The sequence below is a fragment of the Caretta caretta genome, chromosome 28 (genome assembly GCF_965140235.1).
Source record: "Caretta caretta isolate rCarCar2 chromosome 28, rCarCar1.hap1, whole genome shotgun sequence".
NCBI classification, from domain to species: Eukaryota; Metazoa; Chordata; order Testudines; family Cheloniidae; genus Caretta; species Caretta caretta.
In genome coordinates this window covers 11,421,210-11,438,246 of record NC_134233.1, presented here as the reverse complement: position 1 = coordinate 11,438,246, position 17,037 = coordinate 11,421,210, and the positions used below count along the sequence as shown (strand labels likewise).

General features: G+C 49.8%; 3 non-coding genes across 3 annotated transcripts; 2 read left to right on the top strand and 1 right to left on the bottom strand.

Annotated features, from left to right (window-relative positions):
* Positions 1-7,036: 7,036 nt before the first annotated feature.
* TRNAS-CGA (transfer RNA serine (anticodon CGA)) lies at positions 7,037-7,123 on the bottom strand. The gene has a single exon. It is a non-coding gene; the product is annotated as a tRNA-Ser (tRNA).
* Positions 7,124-13,395: 6,272 nt separating this feature from the next.
* On the top strand, positions 13,396-13,467 carry TRNAC-GCA (transfer RNA cysteine (anticodon GCA)). The gene has a single exon. It is a non-coding gene; the product is annotated as a tRNA-Cys (tRNA).
* A 1,396-nt stretch (positions 13,468-14,863) lies between these two features.
* On the top strand, positions 14,864-14,935 carry TRNAA-UGC (transfer RNA alanine (anticodon UGC)). Its single transcript has one exon. It is a non-coding gene; the product is annotated as a tRNA-Ala (tRNA).
* The last annotated feature ends 2,102 nt before the right edge of the window (positions 14,936-17,037 follow it).

Below are 17,037 nucleotides of genomic sequence, written 5' to 3'. Positions count from 1 at the left end.
TCATCTTTATTTTCTCTTCAATCCCTCTTCCTACCTCTGGAGCAACTTCTCTGCAAACTGAAGCCTTGAACAAAGGACTGAATGACCCATCCAAGCTGTGGATGTGTTCCAGACGGACTTTCAAGCCAGGAACTCACCAATACTGTGAAGAACCCGATCTATAGATTTCTGAATGTATCTGACCTTTCCTTCTTTCCTTTAGTTTAGAGGCTAAAGGATTGGCTGGCAGCCTGGTATTTTGGGTAAGATCCAAACCTTTTTTTTAAGGTCAGGCTTGACAAAGCCCTGGCTGGGATGATTTAATTGGGGATTGGTCCTGCTTTGAGCAAGGGGTTGGACTAGATGACCTCCTGAGGTCCCTTCCAACCCTGAGATTCTATGATTCAAACCTGTGCTGACCTGGTAATATGGCTGACCCTTTGGGGTCAGAACATTGTGTTTCTGTGACCAGAATTTTTAAATAAGCTCTCACTGTACCGAACATAGGTGCTGATTGAGAGTCAGAGAACTGGAATGCAATAAAGGGGGCTGTGTGATCTTTTTCAGCTTCTCAATAACCAGTGTGGGGGATCAGAAGCATAGTCTGTGAGTGGTCGGTGATTTTAACTTCAGTGTTAGCCATCAGTTCTGGGAGCATCTTCTCTCCCTTTTTTAGCCTGCCCTGACCTTAGTGTTTTCAGTCAGGACTCCCCAAGGCACACCAGGTCACACTAAGCACTGAATGTTTTGTTTTGTTTATGACAGAGTCTTATGCAATCACCTGAACTCCTTTGTTTTCTTTCATCTGAGCAGGGTTTCCCATTTCCAAACCTGATGTGTTTTCCCAGCTGGAACAAGGGGAAGAGCCATGGGTCTCAGAGCTCCAGGGTTCAGAGGAAAGACAGACCCTGAGAGCTCCCTGCAAAGGTGAGGAAACATGAAACCAACTCAGAATCTGTAAGTGCCTGAAGGAAACATATGGGATGCCCTACAAAGCCCTTGGGAGGTCACTCAGTTCATTATTGTCTCTAGCAGGGGTCATAACCTCAGGGTGACTATAGCTCATGGCTTCCTGTAGATCCTAGCAGACATCAGGCAGTAGCTTCCTCCCTTCCCCCCATGAATTTGGATGGGATGTGAAGGCTGAATTGATCCCCTCCTCTCTCCCATTTAGGGGAAGTGTTTGGAGGAGTTCAGTTCCTGTTTTTATTTGACCTCTCTCCAGCACTTTTTTTTGTTGGCCTTCCCCTTTCCATCCCTGTTTGAGGTTTCTGTCTCTACCGCAGCAGGTGATGCGATGGCATGTGAGAAAGAGGAGCAGAATTCTCAGCAGGAAGATGCTGGGCAAGTGGATAAACACAGAGCATTATCACAAAGATCGGAAAGGTACGTGTCCAGGAGTCATGAGCAGGCAAAATCCTGTGAGATGCAGCACAGACCAGAGAGAGAGCAGGGAAATCGGCCAAGGGATAAAGTGGGTAAATTAATTTCCTGTCGGGGAACTCAGAAGGACCTCAAGGAAAGCACAACACAGCAGGAAATCCTCAGGGGAAAGACAAAAAATGCATGCACTGAGTGTGGGAAAAACGTATATGACCAGTCAGCCCTTATAAAGCATCAGAGAATCCGCGCAGGAGAGAGGCCCTATGAATGCCGTGAGTGTGAGAACCTTCAATCGCAGCTCAAACCTTGTTACTCATCAGAGAACCACACAGGGGAGAGGCCCTATGAATGCTGTGAGTGTGGGAAAACCTTCTCTTGTCACTCAGCCCATGTTAGCCATCCAAGAATCTGCACAGGAGATCAACACCATAAAAACCTCTAGGGCTATCTGTACTTTTTTTTCTTTTATACTTTTCCTGATTCCCACATAGTAACTTTTAAAGTTGTTTGAACTGTTTGCAGCACCGTTATCCCTCAGCGTGTCCAAATGAGTGGCCCATTTTTGCCTTTTGCAGTTCACCCTGTTTTGAGGTGGACCCATTTGTCCTTCCTATCTACTCCATTGTCTCATGAATAATTTGAGTGTGCCCTTCCTATCAGGAACCAGGGAGCATCACATCTATACCATTCCTCCTATTGCAAAATTATTGTTCGGAATCACCAATGATTCAGATTATATCATTGCCAGTTGTTCTCACGTTGCTCTGGGTTGTGCTGAAGAGCAGTTATATTGAGAACTTTCCCAATTATATTTAAAGGAAGAGGAGCAGGGGCAGGAAAAGAAGTGTCATTTCAGCCTCTGTGACACTGGAAGGAGATGGGGTGACTCAGAGATTCCCTCCTTCCCCATCGCTCCAGACCTGTTAACTCTGCATGGCTCAGACAGGAGGGATCTTCATCACATTCTATCCCTCCACTTCTCAAAGTGTCACGTGATGAAGCGTTCTCAGCTGTCCGTGCTTGGAGACGATGCTTTGACTTCTTTAATCCTATATCAGAGTTGCTATGACTGGAGATGAAAGTGTCAAAAACGTGGAAGGGGAATTCAAATGGATCCCAAGCACCGTGTGATCATTTGGAGTTTAAATCCCAGGTTCCATCAATTGGTAAAGCCACTTCTGGCAAGGGGGCTGTTTTGTCCCCCATTATGGGGGATGCTAGGTTACTAAAAAATTTTAAATAACCTAACTAATTCTATGGCATGGGGAATGGTCCCCTTCATGATGCAGATGTTGAGGAAATAGAAGTGGGTTTTTTATTGAATTTATTTTTTGTAGGTGCTAAAAAAAAGTGTATGAAATGAAATCAGTGTTGGAAATCTAATAGCTGCAGAAAAATAACTAGTTTTGAATAGAAACTCCAGCTCTGATAACTAACAGGGCTGTATCCAGTCCCTTGCCTGGAATTGTGCCACCAAATTAAAGAAAAGCCGGGCATGTTTCAGGAAGCCATTCCTCACTAACACTGCTGAGATTTTGAGTGCTTTTGTAAAGCATTCTACTTCAGAGAAGTGTACATTTACCCTAACCAAGGCCAAGGATTTGGAAAGAACTGGGGTTGAATGAGTACACACTCCGTTCTTGGTTTCCATCCCAGTAAAAGAAGCTATGGTGACCAAAGACCCAAGGAAAATTGTTTGTACAACTCACTGATTACAGATCCAAAGCATGCCAGGGTTAGATTGAGAACAATCATCCTTCACCATTTGGATCCAAAGAGAGAGAGTGCTTCATAGGACATTCCCTCCTCGTGGATTCCAAACTGGGTGCCTGATTGGGTAATGTCAAAGTCAGATTCAGGACTCACATAATTTGTCAGACCATTCTGTTTATTAGCAAAGCACTTTGCCAATGCACCCAGATATGTGAGTCCCCTGCAAAGGCTCAAGCTAACTTATTTATACAGATAAGCCAATTTAACATAAGAGACAAAAGGAAGCAGAAACTGACAAATATACATACATATCTTACTTGCATACTAATGTTTACCAATCTCCCAGCTCAGTAGGAGCTCTAAGTTAATTAGTTTGAGGACCCATTGTCTCACACTCCTTAATGTTTCTCTTCTTGACAACTATATTTCAACAAACCCTTCAAGTAGCATTTCTTTAATGAATTCTAATTTCAATATAATTCATTCTATTTTCACAGAAACAAGGACTTTCAGGCTGTGGAAATGATGGTAACCAATGAGGCAAGGAACGTGTCCGGTTCCAATTTCAGACTTCCAGATACTCGCATGTTGAGTCCTGATTCTCTGGTTTTGTGTCTGATGCTCCGGCTTCACAATAAAGCTGATGTTGGCACAGCTGCCCCAATGTAGCTGCACTGGTGTAGCATGCTATTACAGATGCTCTAAGCCAATGGGAGAGATCTCTCCCGTCGGACTTCATTAGTCCAGCCCCCTCAAGCTATATGTCCTGCTGACGTAGCGCTATCTACACAGGGCGTTAGGGCTGTGTAACTACATTGCTCAACTCTGGATTTTTCACACCCCTGAGCAATATAGTTATACCGATAAATGCCTTTAGTGTAGGACAGTTTTCTCTTGTGTTTTATGCATTTACATCCCTTCTCCTCTACCTCCTTCTACTTTGAAAGATTAAAAAGTGTGAAAAGAGAGATTTTTTTTTTCCTCGTGATGCAAACATTCCCACATAGGAGACCCCTTCCACCAACACACATGGCAGAAGAACCAGCGATATATGAACTCAGAGAATTGGTTGGGACCTACGTTGGGACAAACCAGAACTAGAGCCAAGGTTCAGTTGTTGGCAATGGGGATTAAAAGAAAATGAACTCATATGACAAGAATTTGAGCTCTTTGAATATGTTACTGTTTCCAATGAAAATGAATTGATTGGTTAAAGAGTAGGAGACTAATTGTGTGATAATCTGAATCACTTTGTAAAACAAAGTGTCTCATTTTTTTGTTTTGTTAGTCATAGAGGAAGTGACAGCTGATCTTGAAAAGTTAATTTGCTTTAATTTACCCCCTGTAGTGTAAGGAGTTCTGGTAGAAAACCTCACTCCAATGGTTGGGGTGGAAGAATGTGTGTGAGAGTGTATAAGTGAATATTGGCCCAGTATAGATTTTAAATTTTTGTGTTTCAAATAGAACTTATTTTGCTTAGTTTCAAAGTCTATTTCTAGTGAAAGCAAAGCTATTCGAAGAGACAATTTGTAGAAGTTTTTACAAGTTCTTACACTTAGACTGTAAGGGTCACTGACTTCCCCACTTCTCTAATTTGCAAAGGAAAGTCATCTGTCACAGGATGTGTTCAGCAGGTAGGAAAGTTGCAGTCCTCAACCACCAAGGAAAAGGCTGAAGTCCATTACCTTTTAGGTCAAGAAGCCATCTAAAGTCTGGTCTCTGCTGAAAAGCGATGTTGACGTAGCCACCTCTCTCAGGGGTGTGAAAAGTCCACTCCACTGAGAGAAGTAGTTAATGTGACCTCAGCCCCAGCGTAGACAGTGTTAGGTTGTCAGAAGAATACTTCCAGTGTTTGAAGTATAGACAGAGCCTGAGACAGACTGATCCCCTATGGGAAGTGAGTCATGACATGAATTCCAATTTTGACCCATTTCCCTATATGTGAGAGAGGTACTAGTATGGAGGGCTGGGCCAGCTGTCCGATCGCCTGGTTCCTCAACTGTAGCTACAGCTCTTCGAACCCATCCACCCAAAGACTGAGAGAAACGGAGAGTTCCAACTGTTGTTATTTTAGTATCTTATTGTTCCTTTCTCTGTTTTTTGTGCTGGCCTTTCTATTATATCAGGGTGTGAGGGTATAGCTCAGTTCATGTTGTGACAAAGCTCTGTCCTTGTCTCTATGGGTCCCACGTTTCCTGGTGGATTTTGCTAGCCTCAGAGGCTCACTGTGACCCTCCACATAGCCCTTCTCTCTCTCTAGAGGCAAGGGCCATAGCTTACTGAGCCATCATAAGCCAGCAAGGGAGGTGAGGAGAAGCAACCCTCCCTCGCACAATCTCTGTTTCTCAGTATCCATGATTAATCGGGGAGGGGAGGGGAGGGGAGGGGGGAGCCCGGGCCCGCCCTCTACTCTGGGCGCCAGCCCAGGGACCCTAATAGTAGCAGCTATGGTAGCTGACTTTTGGGAAATAGGACGTGTACAATTCCCTGGGCCGCTTCCCCACAGCAGCCCCCACTCAGTATCTCCTTCGCTGTTACCTCAGGGCCTCCTTTCTTGCACCTGATGTGGATTTGCACTGCTTGGTTCCTCCAACAGCACGGCTTCCTCCTACAGATCCTGACACATGCGCCTCACTGACGAACTGGGAGGCTTTTCACGAGTTCCAGCGAGGCCTTGATGGGCTTCAGGTATTCCAATCAACCTAGCTATCTCCACTGCTTTCTAGAAGGATCTTAATTGGCCCAAGGTGTCTTGATTAACCTGAAACAACTGCCATTTGGTTACCATAGTACCAAGGATTTGTTTAGCCTGGGGCTAACATACCTGTTCCTCACTACTTTACTATAGCCGTCTTGCCTTGCCCCATCGCAATGTGTGACAAAAGCTTATTGGTGCCAATTGGCAAAGGGGTCACTGTCATTCACAAGCAACTCCTGTCTCAGACCTGACAAATTCACCACACCTAGGACCCAGAGCAGGGGTGGTGGAATCTTCCTTACAGTGGGGGGGCCACCGGCGTCCGAACTGTGACGCCCCCATGACACCCCTTTCCCCCCAGCCCTCACTCACTCCGCCCCTTCTCCCTGAGGCCCCAATCTCACACCGCCCCTTCTCCCTGATGCCACCCCTCCCTCGGAGGCCACACCCACAGAACGCCTCTTCCCCCAAGGCTCCACCTTGTTCCCCCCTCCGTCGTCCGTTCTTAGAGCTGCTAAAAAGTGCTGGGCCCATGGCCCTCTAAACCCCCCTCGTCCTGCACCCTGACACACAGCCAGGCAGGCAGCAGTGTGTGTGAGTGTGTGTATGTGACAGAGACTGCTGGGCTGTGCTGAGCCAGTGCGGGAAGTGGGGGCTGATGTCGGGGCTGTCCCCCTCCCCCTGACTCAGGACTGGGGTGTCCCCCTCCCCCTGACTCAGGACTGGGCTGTCCCGCTCCCCCTGACTCTGGACTGGGGTGTCCCGCTCCCCCTGACACAGGACTGGTTGCTTCCAGCAGCTGTCTGAACTTAGGGACAGCGTGCCAACACACTCACTCTTCCACAACACACACGCTCCCCGAACACACACACTGTCTGTCCCCAACACACACACACTCTCTGCCCACCACGCCCACGGCAGCTGAAAAGCAGCTGGCAATCGAGTCGGATGCCCATGGAACAATGGGATAGAGAAACCTGCCTCGTGTGGCTGCCCACGAAGCATTGCAAACCCTTCCCAAAGCACCCTGCGGCCAGTTGCACAGTGGGATAGCGTCCCACAATGTACTGCTCTCTGTGGCGATCTAAGAGCTGCTAGCCTGGATGCGCTCCGGTGACACAAGCAGCCTAGTGTGGACATGCAACAGCGGCTTAATTAAAACGCTTTAACTAAAGCAGCATAACTCTGTCGTGTAGACGTAGCCTGGCTCCCACTGGGGCCAAGGATGCTCAGGCACTGAAACTAAAGAGCCACAACTTCCTCCGTAGTTGGCAGGGTTCAAACCTGCACAGGGAGACCCCCCCCCAAGGGATTTCGAGTCCACCACCTTAACCACTCAGCCACAACTACTTGCTTTATAGAGCGCTCTCATGACACTCTAGTTCTTTTCTCACTGAGTGATCGTTTCCAATTGTTTCCTCAGACCAGCGTCCACAACACACTCACTGCTGTGCTGTTGTGTAAGTGTGCCCAGGGCTGAACAAGAATTCCTGCTCGTTTCCCTTCTGGCTGGAGCATGAGGAGAGTGTGTTTGTGGCCAGTGATGTTGCTGTAGATTGTTGTAAAATTCCTGCCTCGATAATTCAGACAGTCCCTTTCCCGTCATATCCCCAGTACATCAGTGACTGTAATAGCAGGGGGCAGGTTTTCTGTGGGGCACAGAGCTTTGCCAGGGGGTTGGTGTCTCCTTCCTTTCCTCACCCTGGAGGAAACTCAGCTTTTCATTCCATCTTTAATGTGTCATGGAATAACAACAGCAGCATGAAGAAAGAGGTGGGCAGGGTGGGCCTCAGGGGAGGGGCACAGAGGTGCAAGTGGTGGGCAGGGCAGGACGGAGAGGCACGGGTGGCAGGCTGGGTGGGTCTCATGGGTGGGGCTGAGAGGTGGGAGCGGCGGCCATGGTGGGTCTCAGGGGAGGGGTCAGAGAGGTGTGGGTGGCGGGCAGACCTTGGGGTAGGGGGCGGAGAGGAATGAGCAGCCGGCAAGGAGGCCTCGGGGAGAGAGGAGCGAGTGAAAGGTGGACCAGCAGGCCTCAGCCGAAGAGGCAGAGTGGGGTGGGAAGAAGTCCTCCTCTTAACCCAGTGCTATCTACACCGGGATTAGGCTGATATAACTGCATTGCTCAGGGAAGGTAAAATTTTTAACACCCCAAGGTAATGTTGTTACTGACTTAATTTTGTAGGATAGACCTGTCCAAAGAATCACACACACACCTTGGGAGTAAAACTTCACCCGCTTCTCTGCTTTACAGAATCGAAACACAAGAAACTCTTGTCAGGGCCCAGTGCGGGTTGGCAGGGAGTCAGGTGTGGGCAGACACCATACGTTAGCCAGAGGAAGGCACCATGGATTAGCTGGTTTAAGGCACCTGTCTTCTAAACAGGAGATCCTGGGTTCAACTCCCAGTAGTGGCTTTTAAGGCACCTGATACTGGCTCCTATCAGAAGACAAATAACAGAGTTAGATGGACCTTTGGTCTAGCCCAGTGTAGCTGTTCTTGTTGTTTAAATTACACTCATAGGCACTGATAATAGAGTGACTGAAAGTTTGGGTGTGAAGGGCTGATAGGTCAGTGGTGCAGTCCCCTCGCAGATGACCCCCTCCCTCTGGGACAGGGGCAGGTCCGAGCTCTCACACCAAGTGGCTCATTGGGGCTGCCAGAATCTGTGGGCGGCTCATTCAGTTTATGCTGAGGGTTGAGTCCTGCTTTGTGCACCGTGTCTGAGAATGAAAATCCTAAACCTCCCTTTGAAATAACGAATGCAACAGGACCTGTTTTGTCACTGCCCCGAAGCAGACAGAGAAATGGAGAAATGCCATTGAGTCCAGGGGAATACTTCACTGCGGTTTTACCTTTTTCACTTGCCAAACTCCCGCCCAGCCTTCTGGGCTCCTAGAGCAGGGTCCTGAGCCTGAGCCAAGACACGTACCCTGCTACTTTACAGCCCAAGCTGCTGTCCTGGATTAATGTGACACGGGCCAGCCGTGGGTGATTCATTGCACTGTAGACGTATCCTAATGTTATGTCTATACTGCCATTAATACACCCAGGGCACCTGTCTCAGAGCCCGGGGCAGCTGACTCAGGCTTATGGGGCTGGGGCTGCAGGGCTATAAAATGACAGTGGAGACAGATGGCCCAGTAAAGGTATCCACGCTCCCATGGACTCTCCCAGGAACCGTGTACAATGCGGACTTCTCCGAGAAAGCCCGGAGACAATGGACACTGCTTGACTCACATCAAGGCAGCGGAACTTCCTAGCAAGTTGGAAGAGGGGAAGAGACGTCATGACTTGGCCTCACTCCCACTCTGCTCAACACCTGGCAACACATCTGGAGGACAAAGACTGAACTGAAATAATTCAGAGATCAGAAGAGAATAATAATAATCCATTCAAATGAAAGTCCCCAAACAGACTGGAATAGGTTTCCCAGCAGAAAATTTTCAATTTTGTTTTCCCAGTCAGACCTCGCCAAGGGAAGCAGAGAGAAAATGTTTGAGTTGCTTCCTCCAGAGCACCTTGACCTAGACACGCTAGCTGTGGGTCACTGTCGTGGCTGAGGTGGGGGCATTTTAATTATTTGGGCAGGTCCCAGGGTGTTTGGGGGACATTATGAGGCTGTTACCTTTTGAGATAAATACTAAGAAACAAAGAACTCTTTGAGAAATCTGGGATTTAGATGTGTTTTATTGACAGCAAGGGAGGTCTGAGTTCCTGAGAAGGTTTTTGTTTACAGGAAGCAATGTGGCTTGTACCAAAGGGGAGATGGTTGTTTGTGAAGGAGGGGAGAAGACAAAATGCACACAATGAGGATGGGATTCAAACCCATGCATGCAAAGCACAATGATTAGCAGCCCACCACTTTAACCACTTGGCCACCTCATATGAGCTGCCAAAGAAGGGACAGGAGGAGAAATCTAAGGCCAGCAGAGGTAGGAACAATAAGGAGTTTTTAAATACGAAGTGTAAGGAAGGCCTGAATGACCTCCCCCCTCACATCTAGTGATGAGCTGGGGGAAAGACTTCAGGAACAGACCGTGTTTACATAGACAGGCCTCCTCTGCCTAGGTATGCAGCAAGTATCCTTTGAATAAAAAAACAAACAAACAAAATAGAAAGGTAATTTTTTGGTTTTCCTGCACTCAGCCAAAAAAAATGTGAAAAGAAAGGGGCATTTTTAAGCAATCATCTGTCCCCACCCAGGGGCTGGGGAATGCTTATTTTCTTTTTCAGACACTTTCTGGGCAAGCTGGTGCCAGTGGAAGAAAACCCAGAACGCCGTGGGTCCCCTGTTGCAACAAAACATTGTGTTCTGTGTTTGTCTTGTTGTTCCTGTTATTTTGGTGGATATTGTAAATTCTTCAGGCGTGACACCCCCTTTTAATTGGGCATGTCGTGCTGCCCCTTTCGGGGCCAAGGGAAAATGTACCCTAATTCAACCTCTTCCACCCTCTACTCCGCCACCTCCCTCCAAATTCTCTGTGACACCCCCATCCCCACGGTGGCCTACCCCCATCCAGAGACCTGTGGTTCTTAATGCAACTGGTTTACAAATGACTATCGCTCTGTTCCCCACTGACTGGTCTCTCAGTACAACATTTGATAACTGTTCTGTTTACCAAAGTAGGTGAAAGAATGTTGCCATAACTAATTTCAAACTCATTTGAATTGGATGGAGGGGAAATAAACAAGAACATCCGAAAATGGCGAGCCCCCACAAATTACCTCTGGGAAGGCTGAAACTCACTGCAGGAAGCTGACTCAGTGTCTCAAATCCAACGCTTGGAATGTGCCTGGGGCTACTGGACGGAGTGGGATTACGTCAGGGATTTGAATCATAGACTCAAAGAATCATAGAATAACAGAGTTGGAAGGGACCTCTGGAGGCCATCTAGTCCAACCCCCTGCCCAGAGCAGGACCAATCCCCACTAAATCATCCCAGCCAGGGCTTTGTCAAGCCTGACCTTAAAAACCTCCAAGGAAGGAGATTCTACCACCTCCCTAGGTAACGCATTCCAGTGTTTCACCACCCTCTTAGTGAAAAAGTTTTTCCTAATATCCAACCTAAACCTCCCCCACTGCAACTTGAGACCATTCCTCCTTGTCCTGTCATCTGCTATCACTGAGAATAGTCTAGATCCATCCTCTTTGGGTCCACCTTTCAGGTAGTTAAAAGCAGCTATCAAATCCCCCCTCATTCTTCTCTTCCGTAGACTAAACAATCCCAGTTCCCGCAGCCTCTCCTCATAACTCATGTGTTCCAGTCCCCTAATCATTTTTGTTGCCCTTCGCTGGACTCTCTCCAATTTTCCACATCTTTCTTGTAGTGTGGGGCCCAAAACTGGACACAGTACTCCAGAAGAGGCCTCACCAATGTCGAATAGAGGGGAACGATCACGTCCCTTGATCTGCTGGCAATGCCCCTACTTATACAGCCCAAAATGCCATTGGCCTTCTTGGCAACAAGGGCACACTGTTGACTCATATCCAGCTTCTCATCCACTGTCACCCCTAGGTCCTTTTCTGCAGAACTGCTGCCAAGCCATTCAGTCCGTAGTCTGTAGCGGTGCATTGGATTTTTCTGTCCTAAGTGCAGGACTCTGCACTTGTCCTTGTTGAACCTCATCAGATTTCTTTTGGCCCAATCCTCTCATTTGTCTAGGTCCCTCTCTTTCCGATCCCTACCCTCCAGCGTATCTATCACTCCTCCCAGTTTAGTGTCATCCGCAAACTTGCTGAGGGTGCAATCCACACCATCCTCCAGATCATTAATGAAGATATTGAACAAAACCGGCCCCAGGACCGACCCTTGGGGCACTCTGCTAGATACCTGCTGCCAACTAGACATGGAGCCATTGATCACTACCTGTTGAGCCCGACAATCTAGCCAACTTTCTACCCACCTTGTAGTGCATCCATCCAGCCCATACTTCTTTAACTTGCTGACAAGAATACTGTGGGAGACCGTGTCAAAAGCTTTACTAAAGTCAAGGAACAACACGTCCACTGCTTTCCCTTCATCCACAGAACCAGTTATCTCATCATAGAAGGCAATTAGATAAGTCAGGCATGACTTGCCCTTGGTGAATCCATGCTGACTGTTTCTGATCACTTTCCTCTCCTCTAAGTGCTTCAGATTGATTCCTTGAGGACATGCTCCATGATTTTTCCGGGGACTGAGGTGAGGCTGACTGGCCTGTAGTTCCCAGGATCCTCCTTCTTCCCTTTTTTAAAGATGGGTACTACATTAGCCTTTTTCCAGTCTTCCGGGACTTCCCCCGATCGCCATGAGTTTTCAAAGATAATGGCCAATGGCTCCGCAATCACATCCGCCAACTCCTTTAGCCCTCTCGGATGCAACGCATCCGGCCTCATGGACTTGTGCACGTCCAGCTTTTCTAAATAGTCCCGAACCACTTCTTTCTCCACAGAGGGCTGGTCACCTCCTCCCCATGCTGTGCTGCCCAGTGCAGCAGTCTGGGAGCTGACCTTGTTTGTGAAGACAGAGGCAAAAAAAGCATTGAGTACATTAGCTTTTTCCACATCCTCTGTCACCAGGTTGCCTCCCTCATTAGTAAGGGGCCCACACTTTCCATGGCTTTCTTCTTATTGCCAGCATACCTGAAGAAACCCTTCTTGATTTGCGCTTAGCTCAACTGATGGTTGGTTGGGAAATGTTATTCTAACCCGCGATCAGGGTTGGAAGGGACCTCAGGAGGTATCTAGTCCAACCTCCTTCTCAAAGCAGGACCAACCCCAACTAAATCATCCCAGCCAGGGCTTTGTCAAGCCAGGCCATATAAACCTCTAAGGATGGAGATTCCTCACCTCCCTAGGTAACCCATTCCAGTCTTCACCACCCTCCTAGGGAAATAGTGTTTCCTAATATCCAACCTAGACCTCTCCCACTGCAACTTGAGACCATTACTCCTTATTCTGTCATCTGGTACCCCTGAGAACAGTCGAGATCCATCCTCTTTGGAACCCCCTTTCAGGTAGTTGAAAGCAGCTATCAAATCCTTCTCACTCTTCTCTTCTGCAGACAAAATAATCCCAGTTCCCTCGGCCTCTCCTCGTAAGTCATGTGTTCCAGTCCCCTAATCATTTTTGTTGCCCTTCCCTGGACTCTCTCCAATTTGTTTCTGTAGTGGGAGGGGGGCTCTGAAAACTGGGCGCAATGCTCCAGATGTGGCCTCATCAGTGCCGAATAGAGGGGAATAATCACTTCCCTCAATCTGCTGGCAATGCTCCTCCTAATGCAGCCCAATATGACCAGTTACCCATATTGAATGCAGGCTCAGCAATATTTGATGAATTGGTTGCTGTCCATTCAGTCGGTTATTTCCTACTTATTCATAACTAATGAAGATGCTCTAAGGGGATGGGAGAGAGCTGTCCCGTCCGTGTAGTTAATCCACCTCCCCGAGAGATGGGAGCTGTGTCAGTGGGAGAAGCTGTGTTGGTGGGTGGGCAAGCTGTGGGGTCTACATGTATAGATAAAGTTTAATCAAACCCCATTTTTAAAACCACCCGTGGTCTGGGAATGGAAAAGGAGCTCTCTGAGCAGGGCCTGTCCTTCAAAATCCTTAAGATCACTGACTTGCCTATGCCAATGCCATGGGGGGTGTAGCTCAGTGGTTGAGTGTTTGACTGCAGCTTAAGTAGTCCTTGGTTCAAATCCAAGTGCCCCCTTACAAGCCTGTTCCCTTAACAAAAATAAGCACATTTCCATTTCCATTATGTTCGGGAGCTCCACTGAATATGGATGAATGGAAACATTCAGTGTTTTCCTGTGCAAATCCATAGAAAACTAGCAAACAGGTCCCTCATCTGAAATCAGTTCCAATCCTCTGAGTGTCTAGTTTATGTTTTCATCAATGAAACAAAGACACATGAAGGCACATTTGCAGATCCTTGGTCTCCATGGGCTACAATGTGTAGAAGAACAAGAACCCCATCCCCTTGGGAGGAATGGACTAGTCTGTGTTACATTCCAATGGCAGCTGTTTAAAGGGAACATGCTTCGAGTTCATGATCACCCGCAGTGTCTCTGTAAGGTTGCCAACCACAGAGCCGGTTGTGGCTGCATCTAAGTAACCGCAGAGTTAGTGTAGTACCAGATCGTGAATTGCACAGCGTCACTTTCGGTCTCGTTGATCATTTGGGTAGAAACAGCCATTTCCTGCCTCTCTTTCACACAGAAGGACAATTTTCTATGTGCAGACGCAGGAACATCAAGATCTTTCTCTGTCCCTTGTGCAAAGTAGGGTGTCAAATTCCAAGGAACCTTCCTCTTCTGCGATGGAAACAATGGAGAAGCAGGGGGCCCTGGGCACCTCCAGCCCTGGCCGGGAGATGTTCCCTCCCCGCTTTCTTTATGCTGCTGTTGTTATTTCATGGAGTGTCTGGGATGGGTAAAAAGCTGAGTTCACTCCAGGTGGAGGGAAAAAAGGACCCTGAGAATCTCAGGGCCTCAGGGAAAACCTAATCCCTGCTACCGGGATCACTGAGGTGCTGGGGATTTGAGCAGGAAAGGGACTGTGTGAATTGTCCAGGTGGGGAATGAATAACCACCGACAACTAGTTCCACCTCATTAACCACGGACACAGGCTAATCGTGCTGCAGATAGAAGGGAAACTGGGAGCAATTCTTTGCTGTCAGCCATGGAAACAGTGACCCGAGTGCACTGCAGTGAATGTGCTGGGGAAAGCTGGACTTTACAGGCAGGTGGAAATAGCAGATCCGAGAAAAGCCCCCCCCCAACTTCTTCCACCGGGGTGAGGTGTTGAGCGACTCACAGCACCCCCCAGCGCCGTTACCTTTCAGCAGGGGCTGGCAGCTCCAGCCAGTCAATGCAGGGGAGAGGGCCGAGTGTATCTCTGCACCCTGAGTCCAGGGCAGGCCCTCTCTCTCCCCCACATAGAGAAACTGGCCCTGCTGCAAAGTGACCCCTGAGAACCAGCAAACCCAGGACAGAGGGTTTGGCCCTCAGAGCAGGGAATGTGTCCCCCATGCTGCCGTTAGGCCCCTGGAGGCTCTGGAAACAGGAGGGCTCTGAGCGTAACCCATGCCAAACAGCCCCCATCTGGGGATGTAGCTCAGTGGTAAAGCGCATGCTTTGCATGTATGAGGCCCTGGGTTCGATCCCCAGCATCTCCAAGTTCTCTTTTCACCCTGCTGCTTTGCTCAGGCCCAGAGGGGATGTGGCCCAGCAGTCTCCCTGCAGGAGTTTCAGTCCTGCTCAGTGCGTGGCAGGTGCCCATTGCACGGAAGGTCTGTGCGGGTTTCTGCTCCTAAGTCACCTTGGTACATTTAAGATTAAGATTTAAGGGGTGGCTTGGGACAGTAGCGGATGAGAAGGGGGAATCCTCCAGCCCAGGAGGGATAGGTCCCGTCTGCCCAGACTGAGGGGCAAGGAGACGGAGGGGCAGTCAGTGCTCAGAGAGGAGAGAGCTCAGTGATTTACACCCATCAGGGGACACTGTCTTTTTGAGGCGGGTGCAGCTGGCTTGGGATGGTGCTGACGATGGATAGAAAACAGGCTGGAGTCAATGACAGATGGGACCACAGAAGGGGAAGGAGAAGGGCATCTCCATAGAAGGTCCTGGGTGCTCAGATACCCCAGTTCTAGGTACCCTGGCCTGTCCTAGAGAGAGAAAAGACAAAGAGGGGCCCAGCCCCCCGACAGTCATCCCATGGACAAGAATCTGGTTGGGAGTGGGGTGAAGGTTCCCGCTGGACAAAGGGGAGCTGAAGTCCCCCAGTGTCCTGGAATTTAAGCAATGCAAGCTTCAAACCCTGCACGGGTGGGGCCTGAGGGGCACCCGCAGAAGGTTGGGCTGGACAGGGGCAGCAGGTTTCTACAATTTTTGGTGGTTTCCAGAATGGGACCAAGTCCTGCCTCCCCGTCCACCTCCCCCCACATCTGCCTAAGGCTCTGGGAGGGAGTTTGGGTATGGGAGGGAGAGGGAAAGGGGTTGGGCTCTGGGAGGGAGTTTGGTCTGTGGGTTGCGGCAGGGGGTTGGGGTGCAGGAGGGAATGCAGGGTGCGGGGTCTGTGCTGGGGCAGGGGGTTGGGGTGCAGGAGCAGGTGTGGGGGCAGGCTCTGGGAGGGAATTGGGTGTGTGGTGTGGGCTCTGGGCTGGGGGAGGGCGTTGGGTGCAGAAACGGGTGGGGTGGCCAGGTTCTGGGAGGGAGTTCAGGTGTGGGCTCTGGGCTGGGGGAGGGGGTTGGGGTGCAGGAGAGGGTGCAGGTCGGGCTCTGGCAGGGAGTCTGGGTGTGGGGTGTGGACTCTGGGCTGGGGGAGGGGGTTGGGGTTCAGGAGAGGGTGCAGGTCGGGCTCTGGGAGGGAGTTGGGTGCAGGGGGTGGGCTCTGGGCTGGGGAAGAGGGTTGGGGTGCGAGAGCAGGTGTGGGGGGAGGCCTGTGGGAGGAAGTTTGGGTGCGGGATCTGGGTTGGGGTTGGGGGTTGGGGTGCAGGAGGGGGTGCGGGCGCAGGCTCTGGGAGGAAGTTTGGGTGTGGGGTGTGGGCTCTGGGCTGGGGCATGGGGGTAGGGTGCAGGAGGGAGTGCAGGGGGCGGACTCTGGGAGGGAGTTTGGGTGCAGGGGGTTGGGGTCTGGGCTGGGGCTTGGGGTGCGGGAGAGAGTGAGGGTGCAGCTCTTACCTCAGGCATCTCCCAAAAGCGACCCACACCCCCCTCTGGCAGCAGCTCCTAGGTGGGGGGTCTCTGCCCATCGCTGCCCAAGGACACCACCCCAGCAGCTCCCATTGCCACAGATGGCAGAGTTGGCCCTCGGGGCGGGGGCAGCGTGTGGAGATCCCCCCACCCCCGGGGCTGCAGGGATGCGCCAGCCGCTTCCGAGACTGGCAGGCCACACGGAGTGTAAGCAGTGTCAGGGTGAGCCTCACCCTGACATCTGGTGGTGAGGTCAGGCAAGTTGTGGAAAAGAACTTCAGGGGCCGATCTCATCTGCATAGGCACACCCACCCCGCCTAGAACGAGGTCATAGCTGCCCAAATGGTCACTTTGGCTGCTGTGGGATCCCCAGTGTCTCTGTTATTGGGGCAGGAAGAATAAATTGTTATTACCCTGATTATGGGAACTGTGCTGGGAACTGTACTTGGCCTTTTGTTATGATGGAGGGACTCACCATCAACTAAGTAGCACTCGCTAGGCAAGAGTCATGGGTTCCAAAACTCTGTGAATTGAGAGAGGGTGGGGACAAGTATTAATACTTTGTGGTATGGGTTCCTTGATGAGGGC